Source organism: Silurus aristotelis, assembly GCF_946808225.1.
Source record: "Silurus aristotelis genome assembly, chromosome: 19".
Taxonomy (NCBI): Eukaryota; Metazoa; Chordata; class Actinopteri; order Siluriformes; family Siluridae; genus Silurus; species Silurus aristotelis.
The window spans coordinates 15102321-15118448 of NC_139592.1; the positions used below are offsets into that span (position 1 = coordinate 15102321).

The 16128-nt window shown below is 37.3% G+C and overlaps 1 protein-coding gene across 2 annotated transcripts in view; it reads right to left on the reverse strand.

Moving 5' to 3' along the window:
• klhdc8b (kelch domain containing 8B) overlaps nt 1-8728 on the reverse strand; it is a 117378-nt gene extending 108650 nt beyond the window's left edge. The window contains exon 1 of one of the 2 annotated variants that reach the window (XM_083521259.1): nt 8032-8728. The gene's annotated coding sequence lies outside the window, so the exon portion shown is untranslated. Of the gene's footprint in view, nt 1-7461; nt 7804-8031 lie in introns of those variants that run through there. The other variant, XM_083521260.1, reaches the window with a different exon arrangement.
• Between the last annotated feature and the right edge of the window lie 7400 nt (nt 8729-16128).

The following is a 16128-nucleotide window of genomic DNA, read 5'->3' on the forward strand; positions in this document are numbered from 1 at the left end:
TTGTCAGCCTGAAGTTTAATCCTGATGGTGTATGAATGAGGCCACCTCTGCTTTGTCTGTCTTGTTCCATCTCCCTTATTATGAGACAGAATTCTCTGTTTAGGGATCAGAGGCTTAGTTTGAAAACATAATGCTCTGTGTTTAGTTAAATGGACTAAACAAAGCATATTAAGGCAAATTATTATGATTAATCACGCAGATGATTTTTTGTATTCTAATTACTCGAGCTACTTGTTGACTTGGTTAACTGCTAGACTGAATTGTTGCAAGGCTACAAAAAACCTGCTGCTGCACTGAATATTTACAAGAGCACAGTGGCCTCCACAATTCTCAAATGGAAGAATTGTAGCACAACCAGGACTCCTCTAGGACAGAAACTGAGCAATCAAGGTAGAAGGGCCTTAGTAGATTGAAGCGTCCCCTCTGTGCAAAACCCATGGAAGCATGCTTGGAGTTTGCCAAAAGGCACAGACTCTCAGACTGTGTGGATTAAGAGTCTCTGGTCTGATAAAAACCAAGATTAAACTTTTTGGCCTCAATTCAAAATTTTACGTCTGGAGAATTTCAGGGAGCGCTCATCACTTGCCTAAAACCATCCCATAAGTGAAGCATGATGGTGGCAGCATCAGGCGGTCCGGGTGTTTTTTTGCAGCTTTTACATTTAAAAGTTGATTGGCCCCTAAAGTGTTCCTGTCCTGTCACACATCACTGATCTACTGTATGTCAAAGTGCTCCATTCCGAAGATCTATTTGAAATTTAACCCAAAGAACAGTTAGTGCCTAATCTCATAAAGGCTGCTGCTTTTGCATCATCCTCAAACACTAAATCTTTAATTAAAGAACCTTTTCAAAATTTTACCTAAAGTCTCTAAGAGCATCGGTCACTTACTTCATCTTTTTGTAATGATAGGAAACGAGCTAGCTACAACAAGATAGAAGATAGTTTATTAACTTGTTTCCTAGTTTATAGATTGTTGTATAACATCTAGCTATACATTAGCTCAGGGTTGTGCAATTCAGGGAAGTAAAATGTAGCGGCTGCCAAATAAACCATTCAATGTTTGGTTCTGATCTAGAGAAGAATTGTTGTAAATAAATATTGAGCTGCATTTGGTATGTCATAACTGTGAGATGCATAGAGACTTCAACACAGTTCTAACTTGAATGGAACACATTTAGCACTAATGTTAATCAGTGAAGTGTTTTTTTTATAAAAAAAAATGTTAGAACAATATTTGAAAACATATGGAAAACAGTAAAGAAAGAATAGAAAGGACATTTTTTGGTTTTTGTCTACACACCCATGAATGTTTTTGTGTATAATATAAAGACAGCCTGAGTTTTAGTTTATATTATAAAGAGATTATAATCCATCAACTTTAGAGCCACAGATACCAAGCAGTTCTTCTGGCTCAGTTCTTCAAACTCTGTATTATATTTTATTTAGTGTATATATGTCTGTACAATGAAAAAGAAAAGTGGAAAAAAAAAATTAATTTTCTAATCTAATAATCTGTCACTGTTTATTAGACAGACCTGCAAAATATTTGAGACCAAGCCCATTGAGAATATCACAAGGTGACGATTACGTTTTATAATTTTTTTTAACAATGACCAAAATAATTTTATCAAGTTTTTTTATTACCCTTTAAGCTTAACTTTTGTTATGTTTTGACAAATAGCTCTTCATTTAATATTTGCTCCTTAAGTTTATAAATAATACTGAATTTACCATGTACTTTTTGCACTTTAGAAAGAAATGGATGAGTAAACACTTTAAAGCTACTGGGGAACACAGCCTCTTTGTAAAGAGCCTCTAGAGATACAGATTTCTATTTTCTTCGCTGAGGTTCTGCTTGACCAATTTATAAATCTGTCTAACTGCAGAACAGCAATACCCAGTGCTTTCTCTCTCTCTCTCTCTCTCTCTCTCTCTCTCTCTCTCTCTCTCTCTCTCTCTCTCCCTCCCCCTCCCCTTTGACCCTCCTGTGGTGGGACGAAAGACTGAAACTATTCTAGCCATGGGAACAAAACTAAAGTGGATAATTGCTCTAGGGAAATATTGCCTAGGCAAATTAAAGAGGGATGCGTACTCTGAGTGATCAAGTCAGTTCTAAGAATGTAGGGTGTAGTACTGAAAGTGGGTGGCGACAATCATCAGAGAGGAGTCTATGCTCCAATCTATGCAAAATGAACACAGAGGATAAGTGTAGGTGAGCTAGTACACATCAGTGAACAGAAATACTGATTAAAAAACTTCCCTACAATGTATTAGACGTTTCTATGAAATAAAGCTACCCTGCTCAGGTCATTTTAGCCCTCTTATCTGTTTACAATTATACATTATATAGTAAAAATATTTATAAAGAAAGCTTCTTTGAAGCAATGATGATATATTTTTGTTAAATAACAGCATATTTAAAATATCATTAAAAGGAAAATCAAATAGCAAAGGGCATAGCCAGTACAACATGTCCTGAAAAACAAAAAGAGAACTCGCACAAACAGAGTTCTAACAGGCTAGCAAAGAAAAACAACTGCATTTGATGAGAGCTTGAATAAAATCCTTAAAACAGCAGTCAGTGACCTCACTTCCACAGGTCAAAATAGAAATGAGCCACACATGTTTTAAAACCAAGATCAACTATAAGGCCAAAATGTAGAGAAAGAAAGGATCTGCTCATGACCCAATACATAAAAACTCACTGGTCTCACATGGTGAGGGCAGTGTATTGGCTTGGGCTTATATGGCTGCTTTTGGAACAGGCTTACTTGATCCAGCAGTGTGAATTCAGAAGTCCACAGAAACATTCTTTCTGCTGCTTTACAGAGAAATTAAATCCAATCAAATTGAAAGGTGCTTCATAATACAGAAAGACAATGACCCAAAACAAACTGCCAACTCAATAATGGTCAAGTAAATCCTCTGATTAATCATGCATTTCATCTTCTGAAGAAGAGGCAAAAAAGGAAACTCTACCAGAAAAAGCAGAACAGGTAGATATTTCAAGCAAGAGATATGCAAACAAATATTAGGTGTTATTTACTTCAGTTTATTTGAAAAATATTTATTTAAATAATTTTTCACACCAAAAAAATGGTTTTGGGATTTTCTTGCCAATGTCTTTATTAATGAGCCTCTAATTTTGTATTACTGCAGAAAACCTGAAAAGAACTACCTTGTTTATCATTATCATATGTTCGCTAGCTAAATCTGTACACGTAGTACCGGAGAACCACATCATTCTCTGCTCAACATTACATTTTTCATTTTAATAGATAGACACACCAAGCAGAAGAATGTGAGAAACTGTCCAAAAAATAGGTGTGCCAAGCTGGAAGCATTATACTCAAAAAGACTTAAGGCTGTAATTGGTACCAAAGGTGCTTCAGCAAAGTATTGAACAAAGGCTTGATTACATATGTAAATGTGATTTTTTGTTGTTGTTGTTGTTGTTTTAAATTTTTTATAAATTTGCAAAGATTTCAAACACACTTCTTTCACATTGTCATTATGGGTGTTGATTGTAGAATTTTTAGGAAAATAATGAATCTAATCCATTTTGGATTAAGGCTGTAACATAACAAAATATGGAAAAAGTGGAGCGCTCTAAAATCTTTCCGGATGCACTGTAATCTGTAAAATCTTATTTTGATATCAGGTTTACATTATCAGTTACTGTCTTACTGCTTTAAAGGTAAAATAAAAGCATACATGAAGCTACTCAGACGTGCAGATATCAGATCTGTTTCTGCATACGCATTGAATGGATAGTTGCCGTTCTGCTTCTCCTCACTGTCAGAGGTTCAGGTAAAAGAATCTTAGAGAGGGCTCTGAGAATTAGGGAAGAAGTCAGTGGGGCAGAAATAAAGTCTGTCAGGTCAGCATAGTCGTCTCTGCTAAATTTCTTTTCTGAGCTGCTGAGCCACTTGTGGAAAGCCAGAGCATGTTTTTCTTTGTAAGTCTTGTGCAGGCTCACATTGTGCATATGCATGACCTGCTTTGGTCCTTTAGCTTTATAATCCTGCCAACTCTTTCCCTGGAACCAGACATGGTGACACTCCTCTCTCCAATGAACCACAGGTTTAATGAACTCACAAATATCTCCAAAGAGAAAGACAGTGTATCCAATAGCTCTACAGCTAAGCAGTATTAAACATGCTGACAAGTTTCAGCTAACTAAAAATTTTTTTAATAACCTACAGATTGAAACATGATTGAAAGTTCCCACAATTAAATTGAGTGTCTAAATTCATGTCTAAGTTTGTAGAGTTTGTCATACAAACCCTATTAGATTAAGAGAACAAACTCCAAGACAGCATCTCATATCAAAAACAGAGAATTACTGTAACTAATTATTGTGACAAATTGTGATTATTGTCATTAATGTCCAGCATGTCCTAATCTTAGAATAAAAAATATCCATTTAGCTTTAAATAAACCTTTTTTGTGGAAAAAGAAAATCATTTATAAAGTGTATGTTTTGTATTAGAGGTCCATACCACAGTATATTGATTGGGTTGTAAACACCAAGTTACGAAATAATAGCTACCTTCGAGAATTCAGTTTGATTCAATGCAATTCTATTTGTACTGTCAAAGCAAATGTTTAGCCTATGTGCTTTATCTAACTTTCGGTTTTACTAAAGTGCTGCTAACTTTGTGTACATGTACAGTATGTATATAACATATATGTATGTGTGTGTGTGTGTGTGTGTGTGTGTGTGTGTGTGTGTGTGTGTGTGTGTGTGTGTATATATATATATATATATATATATATATATATATATATATATATATATATATATATATATATATATATATATATATATATATATATATATATATACCAACCAGGCATAACATTAGGACATTATGACATTTTGACTGGTGATGTGAATAAGACTGAACACTTATTATCTCGTCATCATGACACCTGTTAGTGGGTGGGATATATTAGGCTGCAAGTGAATATTTCGTCCTCAAAGTTGATGTGTCAGAAGCAGGAAGATTGGCCGGTGTGCTCCGATCCAACAGACAAGCTACTGTATCTCAAATTGCTAAAGAGGTTATAATAAATTTATATATATATTTATATATATACACACATGTATACATATAAATATATACATATATATATATATATATATATATATATATATATATATATATATATATATATATATACATAGGGACATGTTCTAGCCGACTGTTGCTCTCGGTTCATGCTGCCTTTAGACAGACTATAGTGCTCCACTACTGATAATAATGAATGTGTGAATGTGTGGATGACTGAGAGGGTGAATGTCTGTGTATTTGGCTTCTCCAGCTCTATCTCTGTTTCAACCTGCCTACTATAAAAATGGTGGGAAACATTGATGTGGGGGAGAAAATATAATGAAGAAAGGATTATCATTTAAATAATCAGGAGCTCAATGGAAATGAGCATCATTGCTTGTGACATTGCATTTAACTGAGCCTCCGTGTGAAACAGCTCTTACATTATTCTCTCATTTCATTCTGACACACTGATACCGACAAACACACACACACACACACACACACACACACACACACACACACTACTTCACTATACTATTCTATTCTAATACTATACTATTCACTATATGGATCTACACTGTTCTGCTGTAAGAAAAAAAAAAAAAAAGGCGATACTATAAACACATCACAATCATTGTAGACGTGGTTAAAATACTTTATAAAACCATCATAAGTACAAAATAAATTTTTTTCACATCCACTCGACATCTCATCCAAAAGTGCAGGTCACAATACAGATCATTTTAAAAGACTTTAATATTTACGTGTATTTCCAGTACATGGTGTGCTGAGACACAAACATTTGCATAGTCTTAACAAAGCAAAGGAGTTATTACTATATGGAAAAAAGTATGTAAAAGAAAATTCAGCCAGTGCAATAGGTTTGCTCTACAGGTCTAGGCTTATGACATAATTATGAAATGAAAGGTGTTTGGTTCTAGTACTTTTTTTGATCTCTTATATAAAGAATATAGTCTACTGACAACCAATAGCAGTGTTTTAGTTAATAACTTGACTAAAAACAGGATAGGATGAAGGAAACTCAATTGAGTGAGTAGCTGAAATCCATCCTCTCCAACAACACTACATTTCCACAGATCATATGGGTGGCAGGAACAGAACAAACCCAACAGGAAGGACTCACACGGTGCAATCAAATAATCAGTGACTCACCAGAGTCCGTTCAGACTGCATTTACACTTTATTTTGCTTACATATTCATTTATGGTGATCAGTGAAATCATTAGCCCCACTGTTTTTTTTCCAATGCATATAACAGCTAAACAAGTATAATGGCTAATGGAATTATTGCTTGATGTACTAAACTCTTCCACGATCATTAAGAGGTTAATATCATTAAAAAAGCCCAGAATCTTTTGTAATTTGTACAAGACTGTCCAGCCTTTTTCTCAACCACAATTTCACCCTGCTCTGAGCAGCTGAAAGAGGAAGAAACAAAACCAATGTTACAGTGTTGCTGAGTGTGTTCCTTGTCTCCTATCTGCTTTCATTAATCTTCCTGCCACTCAGTAGAAATTAATCAAATGCAGTGACTGGATGAAGCAATTAATTGGCAAGTGCCCAGATTCTGAATTCTTTTTGACAAAATAACAAAGAAATTGTCAGTGCCGGTCTGATGGAGCTTTACTAATTTACATTTATTCATGTATTTACTCATGGTGTTAACTGATCAGGGCATAGACTGGAACTAATTTATAGACAAAAATTATGTAATGTATATATATATATATATATATATATATATATATATATATATATATATATATATATATATATATAAAATATATAAATAATGTGTATATATATATATATATATATATATATATATATATATATATATATATATATATATATATATATATATATATATATATATATATATGATTATGCAAATAGCTGCCAAAAAGGCACATGCAATTGTTTGTACACATCAAGCAGTCGATACAGCTGTAGGAGGGGTAGTAGTAGTGAAGACAGAGTCCAAACCGGTTGATACTGTACGAGACCTACTTAAAACCAAGCTGGTTTTAAAGCTGCATTACCGGCCATGCAGCAAAGCACATGTCAAGCTTCTACTCGCAAGCTTTTGATGAGGCTTCGACTAGCATCAATAATGTTTTTTATAATATGCAGGTTGTGGACTGAAGGTTTCAGTCAGAGTGAGTGAGCTAATATCAGAGACGGAAAAGGTGACCGCAGAACCAGAACTCTGATATGATGGTGCATAAAAAGACGTTATTGAGAACATCTAAGAACGGTTTTTGACAAAAGGGAAGGGAGTGGGGGGCTATAAACAACGCAACAAGTTAGGACTTCAGTTCCACAAAATTAATTGATAAATAACGCAAAACATTTGCGTTTATAAGCAAATAATCTAACCTGATCTCGCCAGATGCACTTTTGGCGCACATAATACCACTTCGCCTTTGGGATCCAGGTACAGATAAAGACACAGCAGCACGTTCGAAGAAAAAGGGAAAAAATATATGGCGATACGGTTTTAGAAAGTGGTATGGGAAGCGAGATGGGGAGCTTTGCTCGTGCGTAAACGCAGCTGGCGATCACAAAGAACAGATCTGAGTCCCGCGCCTTCCCGACTCACAGTCTGCAGAAATCCACACGCCTTCCACCACCCAGAACTGCGTCCATCTTCCACTCGATCACAGCACATCAAGTTTCAGCATAATCGGGTCCGATTTAACCCGGATGTTTTTTTCTTCTTCAAGCTTCGACTCGTGTTCTGCTTCTTAAAACATTCTGTATAGTCGTTTGAAAACTTCATGCATTCACGTAGAATAGACCACCATATTATTATTGCATAAACAAATCTCCTTGAAACCGTTAGAACGCAAGAAACCGTAAACCGTGTTACTGTCTTTCTTTAACAACACTTGCAACATTGTAAGTTTAAAATAAATAAATAAACCCCAGCATGCATTGATAAATTACCTTTATATTGTCCCCTGTAGAATAAGTGTCCACGGTGCAGTCGGTGAGAGTCCACATATGGGAAAAATCTCCGGGGAAGTTCAGCCAGCGGTTTGCCGCTTTCACCGTTTCGTGCTCTTTCTGTCTCCAGATGTGCAGTTGTTTTTTGTTTTGTTTTGCTTTCGGTTGTTGTTGTTTATGCTTCTGTATAAACGCTGCGAGTGAGAATGTTTGCGCTGCCTCCCCTCACCCTCCCTCTGCTGCGCTGCGCTGCGCTGCATGGATGCGCACATTCCCTCCGTTCATCCTGAGACAAGGAAACACTTGCCCGCTTGCCCTGCCTACTGTACTACAATGTCTCTTCTGTAGGTGTCTTTGTTCTATTAACAAACTTCAGTTCGGACACTGTCCGCTCGATCAGATCTTTGCATATGCATTAATAATGCTAGCATATCAATATTAATAATTATAGCAATACAAATCCTACCATTATCTCTGCCATTTTTTTTAAGTCAGCAGCAATGATTCAGTGGGAAATAATTTACAAGCAAACGGGGACCAATCGCAGAAATCCGTTTAAGTTTTGCGTTTAAGTTTGAGCTGTTATTTCCCAAGAGAAGGGTTCAGTAATTGAAAAGGTGCGGACTATCACCCACAGGCCGAAAGATTAATCGCTATTTGCCTTCTCTGATTTCCAGGGTTCATGCTGGGAGGTATAATAGAATGCATAATGCAAACCTCCATTTGCGCTTCCGAAACAAGCAATTGAGCGCACGGAATGACAATTGCTCTTTTTCACGTTTACCCACACCCCACAATCCCCCACCCACCCACGGGACCGGTTATGACAAATTACACAGCATATAAAGCAAAAAGTCCATCCGGCAAATACAATCAATTCCCTTACTGCCCCCTCGCGGTGTTCATTATCTGTAGCAACAGTAGTAGCATCCTTATTAATAATATACAGCCCTTTCCAAGCAATTCATATTAAATAATCAAAAAAGAAAGGAAAAAAATGTTTTCCTACGAATTTCAGAATCTGTGAAATTAAATCGTTTTGGCACTCCTCATTTAGGAACCTTTACCTACATGAAGTGAATTATGTTTTGATCTATGTTGGGTGTCTGTGAAACACCGTGGGCTAATTTTCAGGTCTTTGAGATCTAAAAACATGTTTTTCTTTTATTTGGCACAGGTATTGTTCATTAAAAAAAAGCTTCTGATCTCAAAACCCCTTTCATACATGAAGACCTCGGAGATGTATCAAGTCATTAAGAGCGTAAAAAACCTATTTAAAGATTTTGAAATCAGCTCAAAATTAAAAAGTCAGTTTGTTGAGTAAAGCTACAGCAAAAGGTATAAGGATAACAAGCAATAAATGCACCTGAGGGAAACATTTTTAACTGACTGTTGAAGTTATGCCTAATAAATAAATCAAGAAATAAGATGAAAAGCAATTCCAACATCTTTTAAGGACTAAATTGAGAAAAAAAAGGGAGGGAGCTACAGGTCCCTTGCTTTCCATGTTATTGAAGAACTAAATAACCCTCCCACAGACTAAAAAATAGGGTTGGACAATACAATGAAATAATATTGATATTTTGATCAATTGTATGCTTTCTGACGTATTACAAAGTACCATGATATAATTTTTTTTAAATACAATAGTATTTTTTTGCTGACTGTTTGTTAGCTAAATGATGGTACACATGGTACACACAGCATGACACAATATTAAGCAGCATTGCTTAGGAAAGCATGCGGTTTTTCTGAACACTGGCATGACTGTGATTTGCCACCGTTAATTTAGTATAACCGTGTGGTTTTGAGTGTATTGCTGATTCAATACAACAGTTCTTTAAATGAGAAATTAATATTGAGTAAGTTACATTTTAGATATAACGTGACCAAATGTTCAGTGAATTTTTGCTACACTAAAAGAAATAGATCCCTAGAAGGCCACATTCACTTTATAGCACATTGGTTAGTTTGCTAACTAGCTAAAGTTGATATTTACAATGCATATAAAGATGATTCAGGTGAAATTGGTGCCCTTTCTTCCATTTAAAGTAATGTTTATGAACAAAATTACTGTTTGCCCTGTCCACTGATATGTCACTAATTCCACTGTAGTAACTGTTTTGACCTAGGAAATGGAATGTTACACTGCAAACACAGACAGGGTAAAACAATAAAAATCCCCAGTGTGGTTTTAGGAGCATAGGCATGCCTGGATACCTGCTCAGCCAATTAAACATATAAATTAGTGGACCTGAACTATCTGTATAATTGTACAAATGTTTTTAAGTATTTTGATACTTTTGCCATATAACCCACCTCTACTCAAGAGTCAAGAGTCAGCAAAACATCATAAAGATACATAACAGAAAACACAGAGCTAAGTAAGTGTCCTCGCAACATAAAGTGCATTTTGTGCAACCTGGTGCAAACAGTGCAAGACAGACAGAGCAAAAACAACACAAGACAGTGTAGGACAAATACACAAAAAACACAATAGCGCCACCAGTAAACCGACTGTATATTGCGCAGAGTAAGAAGAAAGGAAGAGACCTTCAGAGAATTCAATTTATTTCATTTTTATTTGTATAGTGCTTTCAACAATGAACATTGAATAAGATGTTCTTTATAAGTGTAAGTTTGTCCCTGATGAGCGAGCCGGTGGTGACTGAGGCATGGAAAAACTCCCCAAGATGGCATAAGGAAGAAACATTGAGAGGAACCAGACTCAGGAGGGAACCCATCCTCATCTTAATTGCACTGAATGTCCATTTAGATAAACGATGTTGAGGTGTGCAGTGATGGTGATCACAAGCAAACTGTAGTCCTGAGTCAGTGTAGCAGACTGTTGACAGGAAGAGGGTGACAGGAAGAGAAGGATATGGATTATTAAGTATTTGTTTTGTAAGAAAGTTAGGGACACTGTGCAGTTGGGGACTTCAGCAAAACTCGCTATGACAGGGTAACTAAAAGGGAGAGCCAGAAGGTAACACAGATATGAGAATGTCCATTCATTATAGTTCCATTGGGAGGTATTGTAAAGAGATGGGCACTTAAATGCAAAACTGTTCATGCAAACCGTGGTCCTGCCATTGAAGCACACTGTTATTACAATATTCATTACAATTCAGTGATCTTTAGGCTGTTCATGCAAGAACCATCCCCAGCTGCACAGAGTGGTCTCTAATTGAAAAGAAGTCCATCCAGAGATAGAGTTTTGGGATGAATCAGCCAGACCCAAAGAGAAGGATGAGACAGAGAGAGAGAGAGAGAGAGAGAGAGAGAGAGAGAGAGAGAGAGAGAGAGAGAGAGAGAGAGAGAGAGAGAGAGAGACAGAATGACAGAGTGAAGCAGAGTAAAATGGTGACAGGAAGAAAGAAACATGATTATAAAGTATTTATATTATAAAGTATCCTTATTGTGACTTGAAAGGTAAAGTGTACTGTGTGATCAGGGTGTGAGTAGGGATTCCGGCAAGACTAGATATTGCAGCATAACAAAAATAGAGAGCCAAAAGGTAACACAGACATGAGGGATCTCTGGAACAAGAAACGGTCCGCCACACAACCCTCAATAAACCTGAGTAAACGTGCTACTGAGGTGCTACCATGAATATCACAAACGTTAGAGGCAACATACTCTAAATGATCAAACTCTACCTGATCATCATGCCCACGGGAGGAAAAAAATTATCCAAATCTTCAACACTTCTTTTATTTACCTTTGACATAGTATACAAATGAACAGACAACTGAAAGAAATGAAAGGGGTAAAAACAACATAAAATGTTTTAGTAGGGTAACATCTTGAACTGCTAGGGCAGCTTTAATGCACTAACGATTCATAACAGTCATGCAAAATGAATGCTGAACATAAAAGGTACATATTTCCTCAGGTGGTGTTTTGATGATGGTGGTGAATAACAGTGCATCTGGTATTCAAAACGCTTTTTCCACATTTTGTTATGTTACAGCCTTATTCCTAAATAGATTAAATTCATTATTATGAATTATTATAAATTAGCAGTGGTAAACACTTATTTTAAAAATAAGGAGGATCATAGGGTGATGTATAAGGATGGAGGAAGGTGCACACAGGTGGACTATGTTCTATGTAGGAGATGCAACCTGAAGGAGATTGGAGACTGTAAGGTGTTGGCAGGGGACAGTGTAGCTAAACAGCATTGGATGGTGGTCTGTAGGAAGGTTTTGGAGTTGAAGGAGAGTAAAGACTGAAAGAAGAATAAGATAGTGGAAACTGAAGGAGGAAGACTGTAGTGTGAGATTCAGAGAAGAGGTCAGGCAGGGGCTTGGTGGTGGTGAAGAGGTGCAGGACGATTGGGCAACTACTGCAGAGTTAATAAGGGAGACAGCTAGAAAGGCACTTGGTGTGACATCTGGAAATAGAAATTAAGACAAAGAGACGTGGTGGTGGAATGAGGAAGTGCAGGACAGCATAAGGAGAAAGAGGTTCTCTAAACAGAATTGGGATCGTAAGAGTGATGAGAAAAGTAAGCAGGAGTACAAGGAGATGCGGCAGCAGGTAAAAGGGATGTGGCAAAAGCCAAGGAAAAGGCATATGAGGAGCTGTATGAGAGGTTGGAGAATAAGGAAGGAGAAAAGGATTTGTACCGATTGGCCAGGCAGAGGGACCGAGCTGGGAAGGATGTGCTGCAAGTTAGAGCAATAAAGGATGGAGATGGAAATGTGTTGACTAGTGAGGAGAGTGTGTTGAGAAGATGAAGGGAGTATTTTAAGCAGCTGATGAACGAGGAAAATGAGAGAGAGAGAAGGTTGGATGATGTGGAGTTGGTGAAGCAGGAAGTGGATAGGATTATTATGGAGGAAATGAGAGCAGCAATTAGGAGGATGAAGAGTGGAAAGTCGTTTGGAGCAGATGACATACCAGTAGAAGCATGGAGATGTTTAAGAGAAATGGCAGTTGTTTAACAGGAGTTTGGAAGGTCAGAAGATGCCTAAGGAATGGAGAAGGAGTTTGCTGGTACCGGTTTTTAGGAATAAGGGAGATGTGCAGACCTGCAGTAACTACAGGGGAATAAAGTTGATCAGTCACACCATGAAGTTATGGAAAAGAGTAGTGGAAGCCAGGCGGAGAGAAGAGGTGACCATCTGTGAGCAGCAGTATGGTTTCATGCTGAGGAAGAGCACCACAGATGCATTATTTGCTTTGAGAATGTTGATGGAGAAGTATAGAGAAGGTCAGAAGTAGTTGCAGTTGTGTGTTTGTGGATTTACAGAAAGCGTATGACAGGGTGCCAAGAAAGGAGTTGTGGTATTGTATGAGGAAGTCAGGTGTGTCAGAGAAGTATGTAAAGGTGGTGCAGGACATGTATGAGGACAGTGTGACAGCAGTGAAGTGTGCAGTAGGAACGACAGACTGGTTCAAGGTGGAGGTTGGACTGCATCAAGGATTGGTTCTGAGCCCTTTCCTGTTTGCAGTGGTGATGGACAGGTTGACGGATGAGGTGAGACAGGAGTCTCCATGGACTATGATGTTTGCGGATGATATTGTGATTTGTTGTGAGAGTAGGGAGCAGGTTGAGAAGAGCCTGGAGAGGTGGAGGTACGTGCTGTAGAGAAGGGTAATGAAAGTCAGTAGGAGTAAGGCAGAGTACATGTGTGTGAATGAGAGGAAGAGCAGTGGAGTGGTGCGGTTGCAGGAAGAAGAGTTGGAGAAGGTGGAGGAGTTCAGGTGCCTGGGGTCAACAGTGCAAAGTAATGGAGAGTGTGTTAGAGAAGTGAAGAAAAGAGTGCAGGCAGGGTGGAGTGGATGGAGAAGAGTGGCAGGAGTGATTTGTGATAGAAAGGTATCTGCAAGAGTAAAAGTGAAAGTTTATAGGACTGTGATGAGACCTGCTATGTTGTATGGTTTAGGGACAGTAGCACTGAGTAAAAGACAGGAAGTGGAGCTGGAGGTAGCAGAGCTGAAGATGTTGAGGTTTTCGTTGGGAGTGACAAAGATGGACAGAATTAGAAATGTGTTTATTAGAGGGACAGCGCATGAAGATCGTTTTGGAGACAAGGTGAGGGAGGCGAGATTGAGATGGTTTGGACATGTGCAGAGGAGGGACATGAGGTTATATCAGTAGGAGAATGTTATGGATGGAGCCACCAGGTAGGATGAAAAGAAGAAGGCCATGATGGAGGTTTATGGATGTGGTGAGGGAACACATGCATGTAGTTGGGTTGATGTAGAGGAAAGAGGGGGAAAGATGGATGATCCACTGTGGCGATCCCTAATGGGAGAAACCGAAAGAAGAAGAAGAAGAAGAAGAAGAAGAAGAAGAGGAAGAAGATAAATTCATTAAATTCATTACCTTTTGCTATAACCCAAGCATTGTTATGATAATCAAATAAGTTACTTTCTATCTTCATGTTGCTTCCAGACAGCTATGATGATGGTTATGGGGATTTTTATGAAGATGCACACAAAAGATTTGCTTTGCAAATAGGAACGCAACAAGTTGGGGTTTTTTTTTTTGGCTGTTTTGTGTTTAATAGCTAGCATTAAGGCACGACAAAGGCACTCCCTTGAGTTGCACTACATGAGTCTTGGGGAAACACTCATATGCAAATAATATGCAAAATAACTGCTTTTTTCACATTTAAAAAGTCTGTGTTCTGATTGTGAAAGCCTAGCGGAAGACTTTTGCTTTGTTTCTTAATCCTTCTTTTAGTTGTTCTAGTTCAAGTACGTCTCCTACGTCTTATTGCAAGTAAAATGCATGAAAAAGCCAACATTAACAACATAGATACTTTGATAATAGAACAATATTTTCAATAACTCATAGCCTGTTGTAAGTGAAAGGCTATCTGATACAATTTTCAGGGCAGGAAAAATCATATTAATAGACTTTTTTCTATTTACTTCATTGCTAACACATAGATTATAGGTATAAAGAAAACTGAAATATACATTTTTTTAGTAAGGTATCATCATGATGAACTACCAGAACAACTTTGATGCAACAGAGCTAGAATTTACATCAGCCATAAAAAAATGAATGATGAACATAAAATACACATATTCTCTCAGGTGGCGTTTTGATAATAGTGGTGTACACGCTGTGCAACACCTCATTATAAAATCCCTTATAGTTTTCAACTGAGTTGAGGTCTGGTCAGACCATAACACTCAGTGAATGGATGGGATTATTGTCATCCCATCAGGCAGCCACACCCATCAGGATAGAACTGTTTTCTCAAAGGTGATCAATCAGAAATACTTTATATTGATCTGAAATAAACTTCTTCACAGCATAATTTCACTATTTCTTCTTTCTTTAACTAGTCACCTACCTGTATACAATTATCACACCAAACATTTACCTACTGACAGCAAATATAAAGATAATAAGAAAAGATAACCAGTGGTCATTTATTTCTTTTAAGCAACCCTGTTATTATGGTCAGGGTCAACGTGCCTTAGAACAATGTCTCTTTAGTTGATATTGGAATACAGTTAAATTGGCAAGGTTACAACTGATCCCGAGTCTTGGTTACTGTCTGTGTGGGAGAAAAAATATGTAGAGACCAATTCAGCTATTATATCTGAATTTGATTTATAATGGTACTATTGAAACCCTAGGCAGCATTTTAATGCAGAAGTAGAGATCCACAGGGACTAACACATGTCAGAATTAATTGGCTCAGTGTACCTACAAGGCTGCAAACTCTTAGCCAATCCATATAAGTAATTTGTTCAATGAAAAAAGTTTGACCAAACAGGGGCAGATTTCAAAACGGATCAAGACTTGTTCTTTCTTATTATTTCTAACCTTAAATTATACCTCAGTTGGCATTAATTTTTCTAACCTCAGTTGTGCTTTAATACTCAAAACATTGCATATTATATCAATCAATAAGAAGGACTTAGTGAAATAATCAAATTTGCAGACATGCTAATGAGAGTAAGAAAGTGGCAGTCACTATTCCTGGAAATTGAGCATGAACATAAATCTTCTTATTTGTCCTCAAGTCATTAAGCAGAAACAGAAACACCACAAATTTCTCTATGCTGTAAGCAAGACTGCCAACGCTCCAACTGCAAGCTAATTATGCCACACTACCTCATTTA